The sequence below is a fragment of the Falco punctatus genome (genome assembly GCF_963210335.1).
Source record: "Falco punctatus genome assembly, chromosome: 6".
NCBI classification, from domain to species: Eukaryota; Metazoa; Chordata; class Aves; order Falconiformes; family Falconidae; genus Falco; species Falco punctatus.
The window spans coordinates 76250598-76265483 of NC_137585.1; the positions used below are offsets into that span (position 1 = coordinate 76250598).

At 35.4% G+C, this 14886-nt stretch overlaps 1 protein-coding gene across 4 annotated transcripts in view; it reads right to left on the reverse strand.

Annotated features, from left to right (window-relative positions):
- The window catches only part of ORC5 (origin recognition complex subunit 5), an 81396-nt gene that overhangs the window by 31678 nt on the left and 34832 nt on the right, over positions 1–14886 (reverse strand). The window lies entirely within an intron of this gene.

Sequence of the window (14886 nt, forward strand, 5' to 3'; positions counted from 1 at the left end):
TGAGGCAGAGGGAGTTAAATCATGAAATATTCAGTTTTAATGATGATGACTGTATCAAAGACAAGGCTTAATGCAGAACTGAAGTAAGGATCAAGGTTAATGCCTGTTCTAAAGGAAATTTACATAAATTATGTTTCACTAGTGTACCATGAGCCTTATTTTGTCAATTTATACCATGTGAGATCATAGAAATTACAGATGGAAGAGATCTAGTATCTATCTTCACTCTCCTCCCTCCAATGCAAAATTCTTTCCTCCAGTTTATGTCTGAATCCTTTGTCCACTATAATTTGCAATAGCTCAAGCAGTTAGGCATTCCACTAAAACTTCAGGGGAGACTATTACACACTTTAACATCCCCAATAGGAAGGTTTTTTCTATGGTATTCAAAGTGAAGATTCCCCTCATCTTAGTTCATTACTCCTACTTAGACCTCTTTGGACTCCTCCAAATGAATCCTTTCTTAGCATTTGAAGCCTATAAATACTTTCAGACATTTTCATCATCCCCTGGTAGCTATTTAGCCACATTAATGTAGGGATCATCTCTCTTCATCTGAACATCACCAAGCACACAGATAGCTATAAGTAATAATTACGCATGTTCATTTCCTTTAATCTTTCTTCACAAGTCATTCCCTTCTAGCCTTTAATTTTTTCCACTCTTCAAGCCTCCATCTTCTTTTAAGTGTTACTACTTTCAATAATTTTCCTTTCTCTGAACAGCTTTATTTCAGGTCATTTCCACTTATGTATGCTAGCTTGAATTTACCACTTCATCCTGACTTTTCAATGATGTGTGTAGGTTTTTGAGGTTTGTTTTTTTTTTGTTTTGGGTTTGATTTTTTTCTAATAAAATATCCGGCTAAAATTCCTCCTCTGTTCATGTCAAACAACCACAGAAAAAAATATTACCACCTGCACTACTGACCAACATTTTATCTTACTAAAAATATGAAAAACATAAGAGCCTAATAAATTCAAATTGTTTACATTACTCGTTTTTACGTTTGGTTCTGTTTTTCCAGGGTTTAAACAGCATCACCTTTGCGCAATCAGTTTGACACACCTTTGCTTTTCAGAGTACAGATAATTCATGCTTTTTCTTTGTATTTTTCTTTTTTAGCAAATGCATTGACACTTTCACTAACAAGAAAATTAAATCAGGAATTCAAACATAATTTTTTATCTCCTATAATATTGATGATTCCTATCATGTTTGCTACCTTCCTTCCTGACCACTCCAACACACCAAGCTATCCCCAGTGTCTGAGCACAATGTAAAGTTACAAAAGCCTCACCTGAGCCAGACTGAGATGGCTTTGCTCCCATCAGATGGCAGTTGGGCTCACTGAAGTGAATTCCAGATGTGGAATAGAATTAAAATCTGGGTATTTTCGGTATGGGAGATGAGAATAAGAGATTGGTTTGAGCAGGTGTTAATTTGATCATAGCAGTGATAGAAGTAGAATTCTTTTCTGCTACGGAGATACTGCCATGCTAATTCTCCACCTATACCCTCTTTACTTCTCCCAGTTACCAAGTGGTCTAGTTCTGCTCATGGTTGCACAAAAAACATGCTAAATTAAGTGGTCAAATAGCACTCCACAAGCTAGTCCTGTGAAATGCCTACTACAACATTAAAACCAGCAAGGTCCCAATGCTTTTTGCTTTGTCTAGGAGGGAAGGAAAAAGGCAGGCTAACCATGTGTTGACCAGCAGAACAGCCTACCCATACAACAGCTCCAGTCAGTCAGTCACCACATTTTCCCAGTTATGCATCCTTCCCCATTCACTACTTCTACTGATAGCCTATTGCATTTTATGATACAAATTGATAAGTTAAACAAAAAGCTTAGCTATGTCAGAAGTTCATTTGTAAGAGCTAAGTATCCAGGATGAAGTTAAATGGCAAGCCCCTGTCACTATTAACTAATAGGCAGTCAGGTGAAAACAAAAGATAGATTTTTCAGGATACAATTAAAAAGCCATACAGAGAGATGATGCCATTGATGCGCCCCTGCGATACCTGTTCAGTGAATCAAAACAGATTACTTCAGTTTCCCAGTTTTCTAGACTGTCAGTCTAGCATCTTTCACAAGTGCTACAGTCACACAAATTCTTAAAAAGCTTTTCTCTACACCAACAGCGTTACACATCCATTAGAGGCCACTCCAGGCTAGAAAATATCTGTTGCAAGAAGTCTTCCTGGGCCATATGCTTGTAATAAATAAAAAAAAGCTGGAAAAGATAAATTTGTAACAACAATCTTCAGTTTTCTTCTCATGTCTGTGTGGTAATCTCTTAAGTCAATCTGTTTACCCCTGATCAACTATAGCAATTATTTTATTTTTTATGGATATGATTTGTTAGTTCATCTTTTGACATTCTTTCTTATTTCTTGCCTAGATATCTAGAACATGGAATGCCCTCTTGTTCATTTTATGTAGGTCACAGATGGTCTACAACATATCCAGCACTCTTCAATTATTAAAACAGATCAACTTGGGTCTTCATAGTCTCTATCTATGCCTTTTAATAAATACTTCAGCTACAACTGCTCCTATTTTTTTTAAGCTCACTACTAACCAAAGTCCGAATTCAGACCATTTCAGACGACACAGATGTTCTGTCTCTATATTCTACTCCTCATAGTGACATGTTTTAATACATTCATAAAGGATGATAAATTTCCCACTCTTCCTTTTATTTCAAGAAACCTTTCTGGAAGGTAAGCAGGCCAGGAAGAAAAAAAAGTACGTAAAGACATACAAACTGAAAGACACCTCTCAATGTTCTATGCGAATTGCTATGGAGACCTAAGAACATATCCTGTTAGAAATGGCAACATATATAAAATTATAACCATATTCAGAAATAAATGTTAGTTGGGAGAAAAACAGTAACTTGAAGATTAAAATACAGAACTTTTGGTACTGGGATTTTTGTTGTCATCGTGTTGGGGTTTTTTAAAGACCTTTCTCTACATGGGTAACAGCTGGGTAATGGATGTTGATCTGAATGAAGTTAAAGCTGTCCTGTCACATGTTAATGAAACACATACGGATCAGCATCTGCTCGTCCAAACTAGATCCGTCTTCAAATATTTCAATTTTAATTTCAGTTATGCTGTGCCCAAAAATCCACTCTGGATAATTTAAGTTTTATTTTTCTATTTTACCTCTAAAACACTTCCTGAAACATAAGTAACTGGGTAGCCTTTGATTTTTTTGTACTTAATCTATGAATTCCACTTGCAGAGGTTACACTTTGCTTCTTCCTATTTCAAACAAGAAAGGCAGAATATCCTACCTTCCTTGATGTATTTCGTTTTCTCACATGGGAAAAGATCAGTCTCAGTGTTTTCCACATGACACTGAGCTGTCCTGTAGTTGCTGTTATAGAAATACGGTTCAAACACATACAGTTCACATTCCACTTTCAAGGATGACAGATCATCATTACAGAATTCTGCAAAATAAGCTTCTACTTATTTCAAGGAAAATCTTGTCACTGAAAAGACAGGGTTTCAGCACTTGCTTTCAGGAATAAGTCAAAATAAGTCCAGCAAAAAGGGACGGGAAGGCCAACACCAGCTTGCAAGCCATGCAATGCAACCCTGGGCATGCTCTTCCCAAGTATACAATTCAGCATAACTGGCCAATATAATCCACAGGAGGAATAAGTGGGAAGGTGAACAAATCAATTATTTCCCCTATTCTGCAAGTGTTCTGACATGGAATACAACATCCCAGAAAGGATATTAGATGCTGAGATTTTCTGTTTGTTTTACAAGCAATTCAGAATAATCACTGAGAAAACAACTTTTGGTCAGTATGAAGAAAAATTACTGAGAAAACATCTTTTAGTCCTTCAGGATAGAATAGCTTTAGATAGCTACAATGTAAACATTTGCATCTGAGGCTGTGCTGACTCCATTTCTAGTTGATGATACAAAATCAGTACATCAGGACATGGTTCACTGTAACCTAGTACAGATTTTAAAACTTTTCATGAATGGAGTAGTTTTAGATGCTCATGTCTATATCAGGGTGCATTGAATGATCTCTGCATGCCTATTTCTCTCCATTAACTAGAAAAGCACACTAAGTGAATCCCTGAGATACACTTTTACTGTGCAGACACATATATAGCTAGAACCAAATCTCATCCTAAATAATCACACTATTTCTTCTGTTGTCCACCCTCCTTCACCTCGTGAGAAATTAAATGGTAAGGTGGTAAGGACAGAAACCTTTGTGCAGTACCCAATACACCTTCAGATATTCAGCACCATTTTCAACCTTTAAAATAATCATCATCAATTTCATGGCCGATTCACCTGTTGATTAGCCAAATCACAGGACTTTTTCTAAAAACATACTTTTCTGGATCAAGCTTTTCCAAGTCTGAGGTACTGTAGGATTTGTTTCAGCTTATTCTATCACCCTCCATATTTTAAATAAGCACTCAGTACAATGTTTACTATGAATATAAACTTTTTGTGAGATTTACTCATGTCCTGCTATTAGTTTTCCACATTGCTCCCCCAAATATCTTCCAGTTTTCTTTTCCATAGATTGAGAGACTACATCAATTAACTACCCATCTATCAAGAGGCATTCTTTTGTCAACAAGCTTCATATTTTGAAATCCTCGCTTTCAAATTAACTGTAATGCAGCTGCTTCTTTTGTCCAAGATACTGTGGCAAGCCCCACTACCCCCTATGCAATGAACACAGAAAGCAGCAGAGTCTTTGGGGGAGGAGAGATTTCAAATGGAAAGTCAGTAGCTAGAACTGACTGCAGCTGGCAGGGCAGAAACTACAAGTATTCACCAAAGTGATTCAACATATTCTTTAATGTACCATTTTGCTACCTTGTGCTCTAACATTGTACATGTACACAGCCTCGTGCTTTCCAACCTCATCAAAACCTGGAAGGGGTCCCTAGTACAGATACAATGCTAAAAATTTATTTCACATGCGATACAGCAAAATCATCTGTATTGAAGTGACAGGTATGGTGTAAGTACCTAAACAGAACGTAATCTAGGTAGGGAGATGTAAAAGCATCTTAGGCAGGGAGAGGAGGGCAGGGAACATATGACTAAAAAGAATATAAAATTACAGTCAACTCTTCAACCAGTAATTCTGACCATCTTTCATTCTATTACTGAAGTTGCGGTTACATTCATTGCTGTATGTGCAGGGAAGTAAAAGACATATTTAGCAAGTGAAGGCCTGCAAAATTAAGATATTGAGAGGATATCTGTGTGCTTACAACTCTGCTGAAGCAAACACCAAGGAGCAAGTAAAGCTATTTAGGCTAAAAGACAACGGCAGAAAAAAAGAAAAGCAGGTAAAATCGGCCTTGAGTATTCTTAAACATGGAATTAGATGTTAGTTCTACCCACCAGGGAAGCGAAAAAATGGGGACGCTCAATGTAACTATTTGACCACAATGAGTAGTTCTAGTTCTGAAACTGTACTTCACTGAACCAGGTTCTATACAAATGTTCAATAAAGAGATGGTTCATTCCCTCAAACAGACTGTGACCCAAACTGTCAGAGAAATCAGCGAAGTTATTTTTCAGAAAAAGACACATAAAATTTATGAAGTGTTAATGATGTCACCTGAGGACTCAACAGGTTCTTTGTAGTCTTGTATCATCTTTCCAGTCATATCATCTTAAATCAAGAGATTTGCAGGAAAACCCATGAACTCTACCCCAATTCTCTAATTTACCTTATTTCAGTATTGTGTCCTAACTTATCTCTATGAATAGCCAGTGATTCTGGAATAGATTATGTGCATACACTAAATGGTTAAAGCAAAGTGATTACAGAATTTGTAATATACAGGCTGGTTTTAGATATATATGTTATCAAGAGAGGTTGTGCAGCACTTGCTTAATTAATCTTTGCTATCTTAACAGATGAAGCAGATGTACTATTATATTCTTTGTTCTTCCCTAAAGAGGGGATGAGCCGATTATTTGTCTCCAAACAATAGCAGTTCGTGTACCACAGTGAAGAATTATTTTTTTTTTAAATCTGGAAGGCAATCACTAACAAGCTTCAGCTGCAACTGCTTGATGTAAACACAGTGTGAATTTTTTCCTGGACTATTAAATGATGTTACTTCCATTAACTACATGAAACCAATTTCTAAATAGGAATTTAAAGAAAAAGGATGGAAAAGACAGTTTGGAAGGGGGGAAAACTCCCTTTCATCTTTCATGTATCCATATTTACTTCTTTTATACACTAACACATTTCATAGATAAGTTAAAATTTGAAGCTTCAAATATTGTTTACAAATAACGTGCCGAGAGAACAGAAGTTAAAGAAACTGTTGGTTGATGCAACACATTCCCTATGTTACATAGCATGCAATCTAAGACATGTGAAGGGCACAAAGGAATACATAATATTAAGTTCACAGGGCCATAAGAATTGTTTGTGAAAGTTATTACCAGATTCACAGAGCATACAAAACTTCATCATTACCGTAGCAAACTTGCATACCTTAACCCAAAATCACATTTTTTTTATTTGATTATAATTGTGAAGTATAAATTTATTGTAAATCTGTTTTAGAAAGCCTTATTGTATACCTACTTCCTGGTTTATGTGACTCTACAAATTCTCAGGGAGATGCTACTAAAATGAAAAAAGATTAAATAGAATTACAGTTTTGAAATAAGTTGGTTTTTCTACATAAAAATGACAACAAATTTAGGGATTCCCTTTATCTTCCTGATAAACTCAATCTCATCTGAAGTCCTTATTCCCTCTCTCTCAATAGCCTTTCCCTTTCATAACCAAAATTTCTTCCATAAAACTGGTTTTCAATAATTCACAACAATTTGTCTTCATAAATACATTAAGTGCTTTTAAGACACAGATTAAGTGCCAAGCCGGGCACTTCACAGAAGCTCTTCGCAGAAATAAGGTAAGTTTTCTACCTTAAATTACTGAAAAGAACGAACTCTAATAGAATAGAACAGAATTTGATTAAGAAAGCCTCCCCAGAGATTGTAAAGCTGTATTAACAGTATACTCCAAAAAGTGAAAACATCATCAAACTAGGTCAAACAATATAACATAGCTCAAACATAATTAGTTTTCCTAAAAGATCTTTTCTGTATCAACTAAAACTAGAAGAAATCAAGCATATTAGTATTTTCACAATTTTAATTAGAAAGTACTACTTGAACTAAAAATACTTTTATTTTTATTCACAGCCATGCTGAGACTTAAAAAAAAACCACAGTCAGCTATCTGGTTAAAAGTAATGTTTTCTCCTTTCCTTGTGCTTAACAGCAGGCGCTCTCAAGCTGCCATAGTCAGTGCTAAAGTGCTAACTATGTCACCATGCTGTGCATCACATTAAGTTCCCATTTCAGCTCATGAATTTCTGCCAGATTAGTCCAGTGACCAATAACAGAAAATGAGAAAATAAGAGTTATTTATTACCTCTTATCATCATCTTTCCAAACCTACTGAAAATCAACAGAGTACTGATCAATACATTACTGCACTTTCTAATCAATAGACAGATCCAGCAAATAAAGCATCTGATGTGTAACACACCTATAAAAGCATATAGCCATTAGGATCAAATACAAAAATAATAATACAATCTTATCAAAAACCTGCAGCTACAAATTTGCCAACCACTAAGAAAGCTGTTCTAACAATTAAAAAAAATCTTTTAGGTATGGGCAACCATGAAGCCACAGGATCAAAAGGCTGCATTACAAACCTGTTTGTACAGTAAACCTGCATATACAAACTATATATATAGATATATAAAATAATATGTTACATACAACATTTATATAAGACTAACAAATATTCTGTGCTGGCAAGATGTGTCTACATATCTCCACTCACACTGAAAGAAAAGGGGAAGTTTATTTGGACCAGTAATGAGAATGAGATAACCCCAGAGCCTACAGTTTATATTCAATCATTCCTGTCACTGGAAGGCTATGAAGCAAAGGTCTTCTGACAGACTAGATAGAGAGGTATACCATAAATCTTAATACTTCTCATGAAGAAGAAAAAAAAAAAGAAGAAGAAAAAAAAAAAAAAAAAAAAAAGAAAAAAGATGACCTTTTAACACCTAGTTCCATTTTTTTTTCTCGAAGTAAATCTTTCAACAAGAAAACAGGAAATCTCACCACAACATAAACTTCCATCATGAAGTTCTGAATGCTAAACTCATCTGAGAAAAGGACAGAAATGTATTCTACCAAGAAGGTGACCCACACACTTACACAGCTAATATTTGCTACAAAATTCTGAATTATTTCAGGCAAAATTTTAGCAGTGACACTACCTGGTTATCCAGAAAAAAGACAAGCACAACACTTAAGAACTTTCACAGTAAAAGGGAAGCAAAGGAAAGTGGTTTCAGAGAAGAAGCAGAATCAGCAGGAACTTTCATTTTTCCAGCGTTTTGCTTGTTTTCAAAAAGCCTAATGACAAAACCAACTTACTTACAGACATATAACCAGTACAAGCGCCTACTCTGTATTTTTCACACACTCTAACATAAAAGTCTCCCACTCATCTTCATTCTGTTTTCTAATAAGGCCTCTTAGGGAACAGCATAGCATGAGACACATTTTTAACAAGATCTTTTCCTCTGGAAGCTCACCTACCTGCTCACTTTTCAATAGAGATTATTCTATTAAACACTCTAGTCTGGCCAGATATAAAATGTTCCTATGAGCAGTCCCTGCAACAACAAGGAAAGCTGGAACACAATACAGGAACAGCTGATCTAGCAAAAATGAGTAACTCTCATTCTGCCAAGAGTTGTCAAGTGTAGAATGGAAAACCTATCATTTTCAAACACTAACACAATCTGAGCTTGTAGAAGCAATTACAGCGTTTTCCATTTGTAAAAAACCTGTTGACGCAGTTAACTCTCATAGATGACTTTTTCAAAGTTGCTGCATCAAGGGGATCTAACATAATGCACTACCACAGCACTACAATCGTGGTGTAGATATCTGGTATCCAGAAAGGCTACACCATAATAAAAGCAAACCCAACCAGACACCTTTCCAATCTCTTAATCAGAATTTTACCATAGCTGGCAATTTACAAAAAAAAAAAAAAAAAAAAGGTAGTTTAAATACCAAATTCTCATCTCTAAAGCAAGATATAAACTATGCTTCTAACATAACAGGGACATAGAAATCTTGCAGGTAAATTGCCACATACTGTTCTAGTTTACATATATAATACTAGGTATTCCTTCACCCATCCATGTAATGCAGACAAGAAAGCAAGAAAAAAACCAAACCTGCTCCAAAAGCCGCCCCCCCCTCCCCTTTAATTAAATAACATTCCTCTGGCTCTCTCCAGCTGGAAGCATGCTATACATCAGTGGTTTTGTGTATTTCTAACAGAACCATATCATATTGGCACTTAACACACTATGCTAAATCTTGTATCTTCAGGCTTTTTCTAACTTCAGATAAAAAGCTTTTGCTCTGTAGCCAACAGTTTGCAACACTGTTTATCATTTTGCCAGACTGGAAAAATTCTAAATAGCTAACCTTCATTCCAAACTCTTACACATTTATAACCACATTAGTTTTAGGAATTTGTAGTACTTGTAGGGAAATTCTGGTGCTTTTCTTAGATCCTATCAAACAGATAAGAAATATCTAATAAACCAAATGTAGACTATGATGTGTAAGATACCTGATGTGTCACCATACAACCTCTGTAGAATTCTCTGTTTCCAAATGCACTATAATCAGAAAAGAATATCTATACAGCTATCCAAATATATTCACTGAACGTGAGTAACAGTAAAACCAAACCCGACTCTGAATGTAGACACCAAACTTTGACCTAACAGTCTAATGCATTAGAGCGAAAATGCAACCAGAACTGAAGTTACTGATCAGTTACCTACTCAGTAACTTTCAGCTATTAGTGTATTCTGAGGAGTTATCACGCCTCTCCGCACAGATGTCTTTCCAAACATTCAGGGATATATTAACTGGAATAAAATACCAATAGCATGCAAGACAAAGGGTTTGATTCCATTTTACCTAAAATATATAATATCATAACTCAAAACTACAAGTATATCTAAGTCAAGCCTTTTTATGAAAAGCATATTACACAAGAAAGCAGAAGCAAGTTAAAACATCTAAAAATGAAAAATGGTTAGGAGAACTGAAATGATTTGAAGAAGTAATTGAAAAAAACATTTTGGTAAAGGAAAAAGTATTGGTTAATTTTGGCTTGTAAACCCTAACTGTAACAACATCTGCTTGCTCGCTGGTTGTGATATGAAATTAACAGCCCTTGTCCCCTTCAATGTAAAATGAGCTGACTTAATTTAAATTGGTGCTGATAATTCTTGCATGATATTTCATGCATAAATTCACTCATGTCCTATACTAAGCCACATTTTTATAAAAAGAATAATGTTGTATTTCTAAATGTGGGAAACCTGAAATGAAATACTACTCTTCTACAAATCAGAACTAGTAAAATCTCAGAACCTTTCCCAAATGCACTTGAGATAGGCATTATAAAGTTTCTTTGTATCCCTCCATTCTGTACGATTTGCACTTGGGCACAATGCACATTTCATATTCTGCACAGTGGGTCCATGTGTACACACAAATCATACTCCTGGTTGCTCCCTAAGCCTGAAAAGACATCAACTGCTGTGCCTAGGTAAGGAGAGCCTATGATTTATCTGCTGTGGTAGGATGCAGACTGCATACCCCAGAGCTGCACTCTTTAGCATTGTGTGAAAGTACATTTGCATTTTTTCACCATTAAAAATAGTTTTATCTTTTAAAAATACTTCAGCCACATGCTCAGCCTAGCCATGTATTAACCAGGCCATCGACTGCACGAGTTCTGCACAGAACGTAACTGCCCAGTAGTGGTGGCAATATCATCTCCAACCTGTTAAATTATTACACAAAAGTGCATCTGAAGAAAAACATTTAAAGATCTCGTGCTCCGAAACAGCTGCAGAAATCCATAGTGTTTTAACCTCTGTTATCTCCTAGTTTAAAAACCAAGCAAATAAATTCAAACAAATTCAGTGACATGTTACAGTAACACACAACGTGTTAAAAAACAGCATCATGACAAATTAGAACTACTAAGAAAAACAGTGAATGTTCTGCACGAAAAAAAGCACTGAAAATTTCCCAAGTGAATACAGACCTATATCTACATATGTACTGAAATCAGTAGTCTAAAACAAAATAAAAAAAAATTAAAATCTTACTTTAACTTCCTCTCAAACAATTCTCACTAGGTGTATGAAAATTTTGTTTTAAAAAATCACGCAAAACCAAGAGAAATTTCAACTTTAATGGGATAACTGAAAAAATTTTCATTTGCAGAAATGGAAATTTACATTTGTTTTTTTTATCCCTGATGCTACTGCCCTGTACTACTTAGCAAGGAAAAACAAAGTGAATGAGCCCATTTCTTTCTCATATAACCCAATTACACCAAGAAGTCAGAGCACAAAAAAACTTAGTCTCTTATCAATCGCAAAGATCATGCTTCTGAAAGGAACATGTTAACTTTTTGTTTAAAAAAACCTATGAGACCATTTTAAGGACTAATTAACATTAAAAGGCAAAAGTTAGATTAAGATTCAAATTTTAAGTTGAAATTCTATTTAGTGAAATTGAAACATTTTCAATAAACCCTAGCATTAAACAGAAAATTGAAATTTTGCTGCTTATTAGCATAAAAAAAATCTGCTTTTGAAAAGCTAATAACCAGAATTTTCATGTGAATAGAAATTATGCAAAGAAACAAGAAGCAATAAGAAATATCACAAAATCAGCAGCATGACAGATCTTAAAGCAGCTGCTGGTCCTTCTTGAATCTTGACTGAGATTGTTGATCAACTTTAAAGCCAAGGCATGCTATTTTCTGACAGTACATGGGGAGAATTAATAAGTATTTGGTTCATGTACAGCCTTTCAGTTTACAAATTAAAGAGCACATAAAATTAATGTTGAATTAGTTAAGAAGCCAAATATTTGATTTAGAACATGTTAAACTTCTGCACAATTCAAGAATGATTTCCATGCTGTACACACAAACAAGAAAATAAAAGCTTGTGGTATCTAACAGTAATACGTAAATGTCATCAATACTGCTAAGGATAACCCAGCTCCTACATATTTACCCGATTCAAAAAAATACATTTACAGAATAACTAGTGGCAAAAATCAGTGGAATATAAATTGTTTTAAACTATTCAAGAAGAAAAAATTGCAATTACATATTACGCCTAGATTAAACTACTTACGAAGTCTACTTCAAATTCTGTTGTATTTTATGTTAGTTTACATTAAACACTTCAAGATTTTTTAATTAAATTGAATGCAAAAATCGTTTTCATAATTAAAAATACTTTAAAATAATTTATGACATTTTATTTCTGTATAAACAGATTTATTTTCTATTTCTTTGCCCCTCCTAACCTGGTTAACGTTTAATACAATCTTTTTACATCTTTCTTTTAAATATATATATCTTTATAGCTTAATCTGCACACAGCTATTCTTTGATAACACTGCCATCTAGTGTACACTATAAATTAAGAGTGAAAAACTTGTTTCATTCTGCAATTTAGTGTCAGGAAGAACGACACTCCATGTACAAACTCTGTCTTCAGTTCTACTTAACTGTGCATTGAAATAATGACATTTGTTCTCTCATCTGGAGTGCATGTCAAATACGCAGACATAGACATTTTGAGAATACACTGTAAAACTCTGTTATACAAGATATTCACAACTTAAGTATACCAAGATAGTTTTGATAGCCAAAAATAAAGAGACTATACAGTGAATCCTACACACAAAGTTTTACTACGTAGTGCTCCCAGTTTTGTCATAATCATTCCTTTTCACATTACTTGAGTAAATTGAGCTGAAATTTGCTCCTGGAGATTGTCAAAATTCAGGTAAAACTGTAAATTTCATAGTTGCAGTTGGACAATCCATTGTTTTGCTTCTTGCCTGTTCTTTCATTTTATGCCTTAAAGGTTGCCCTCTTTCCATCTCAAAAATGAAATGTAGTTTAAAGATCATAGTGACAGAGTCTTGTAACACTTGAAGAAAGAAAGAAAAGCAGAGTGCACATGAGTGCACCACAGAGCCAAAGCCAGGGGCAGGGAGAGAAAGACAGAAAGGCATTGATGAGAGAGAGAGAGAAAGGCTTGAAACAAGAAGTACCTACATGGTGAACCATCAGTAGGTTTACAGCACAAGTGAAACCAATCTGAACATGAATTGTGTCTTACTTTCTTCTGAATTTCCTTAAGGCTCAACATGACTCCATTCCTTACTGAACTAAACCTAGATCAATCATTGATAAACTAACATCATTAAACGAGACACTCGCCTTTTGCCTCAGTACCCTGAGTTTCAGCTTCAACACTTCATGTCTTAAATCAAAAAATGCACAAACCAGAACAAAACACAGAACCAGTGTCCTGTAAGGAAAGAGGCGTGAGCGATACCTTGACGAACAGACCTGATCAACAGACTTCACAGTACCATGAATTAAAGAACCAACACAATGCTCATAAAAAAGCAATTACCTCGTGCTACATCTGACACCGGCCCCCCAAAAAGTGAATAGATATAGCCAGCCAAATGTATGCATTTTAATGAACACTAAGGTCCCTGTATTCTTTGTACTCCAAAGTTGCTACAAGTAGCTACAAGGCTGCAGCCATCATCCAGTCTGTCAGAAACCGCCTGCTTCAACAATCTCTGGTGTCCCTTCATATGGCACTCACCCATAGGAAATTTCACATAGCTTTGAAATACTAACAGAGTTAGGGTTCCTTCTGAAAGCACAGTGAATTACTGAGGTGCCAGATGACAAGATAGGCAAGAAACAAGCAGAGGATGCATAAACATCTAAACCTGTTTTTTTCAGCCACTTCCTGAACACCTCTGAGAGCTAATCCACTGACCTCCCAAGGGGTACAGACTGTAGACTGAAAAATCACTCATCTAATTACAAAAAAAGTAAATGCTTGTATTAACAGATTTTGGAGGTTGTTGTCTAATAATTTCTCATGCCCCAGATCATATAATAACCTTTAAAGGAGCTTGAGAGAAAACATCATGTGAAGGTGTGAGTTCCCTACAGCATCTGTAAAGCACCTTGGTCCTCATCACTATTAAGATATTCACATAGCACTGAATAAACCAGTACTACAATCCTCTAGCTTCTCTATTGCCTGATTTTACAGTATGTATATTTATGGTTAGTTATTATACAAAGTTGGGAAACTAATTTTGCCAAACATTTGTGTGAACACTGAACAGTAATGATTAAAGCCGTAGCAAAATTAAGTATCTTGAGCATACGTTTCCTAACTTTACACAGACACAGACATCAGATTCAAATAATCCTTGGTTAAATTTGAGACCTAACAAGGAAAGGTAGAAAACATTTCTGCAAGATAAGCACAACTGGAAAGCAGGACAGAAACTGAGATCTTCTGAGGTGGAGATGAAAGATCTAAGAATCACATTGACAACAGAAAGCCATCTTTACTTATACAGAATAGGTATTTACACTTGACAAACTCAGAGCGCTAGGGAAAACTCCAGATTTACTTAATTCCACTCAACTCTATAGTTATGCTGCCATCTAGCGAAACAGGATACCCGCTCTCCTCTGTAAGGCTGTTAAAAGCTGGTCCATGGAAAAACATTATCCCTACAGATACATGTCTCACAAACACACACCTTTCACCTGCAAATAGCACCTTATTCTTCCCTCTGCTCTTTCTTCACCACTACATTGTTGTAACATGTTACAAAGGAACTAAGTTTGGC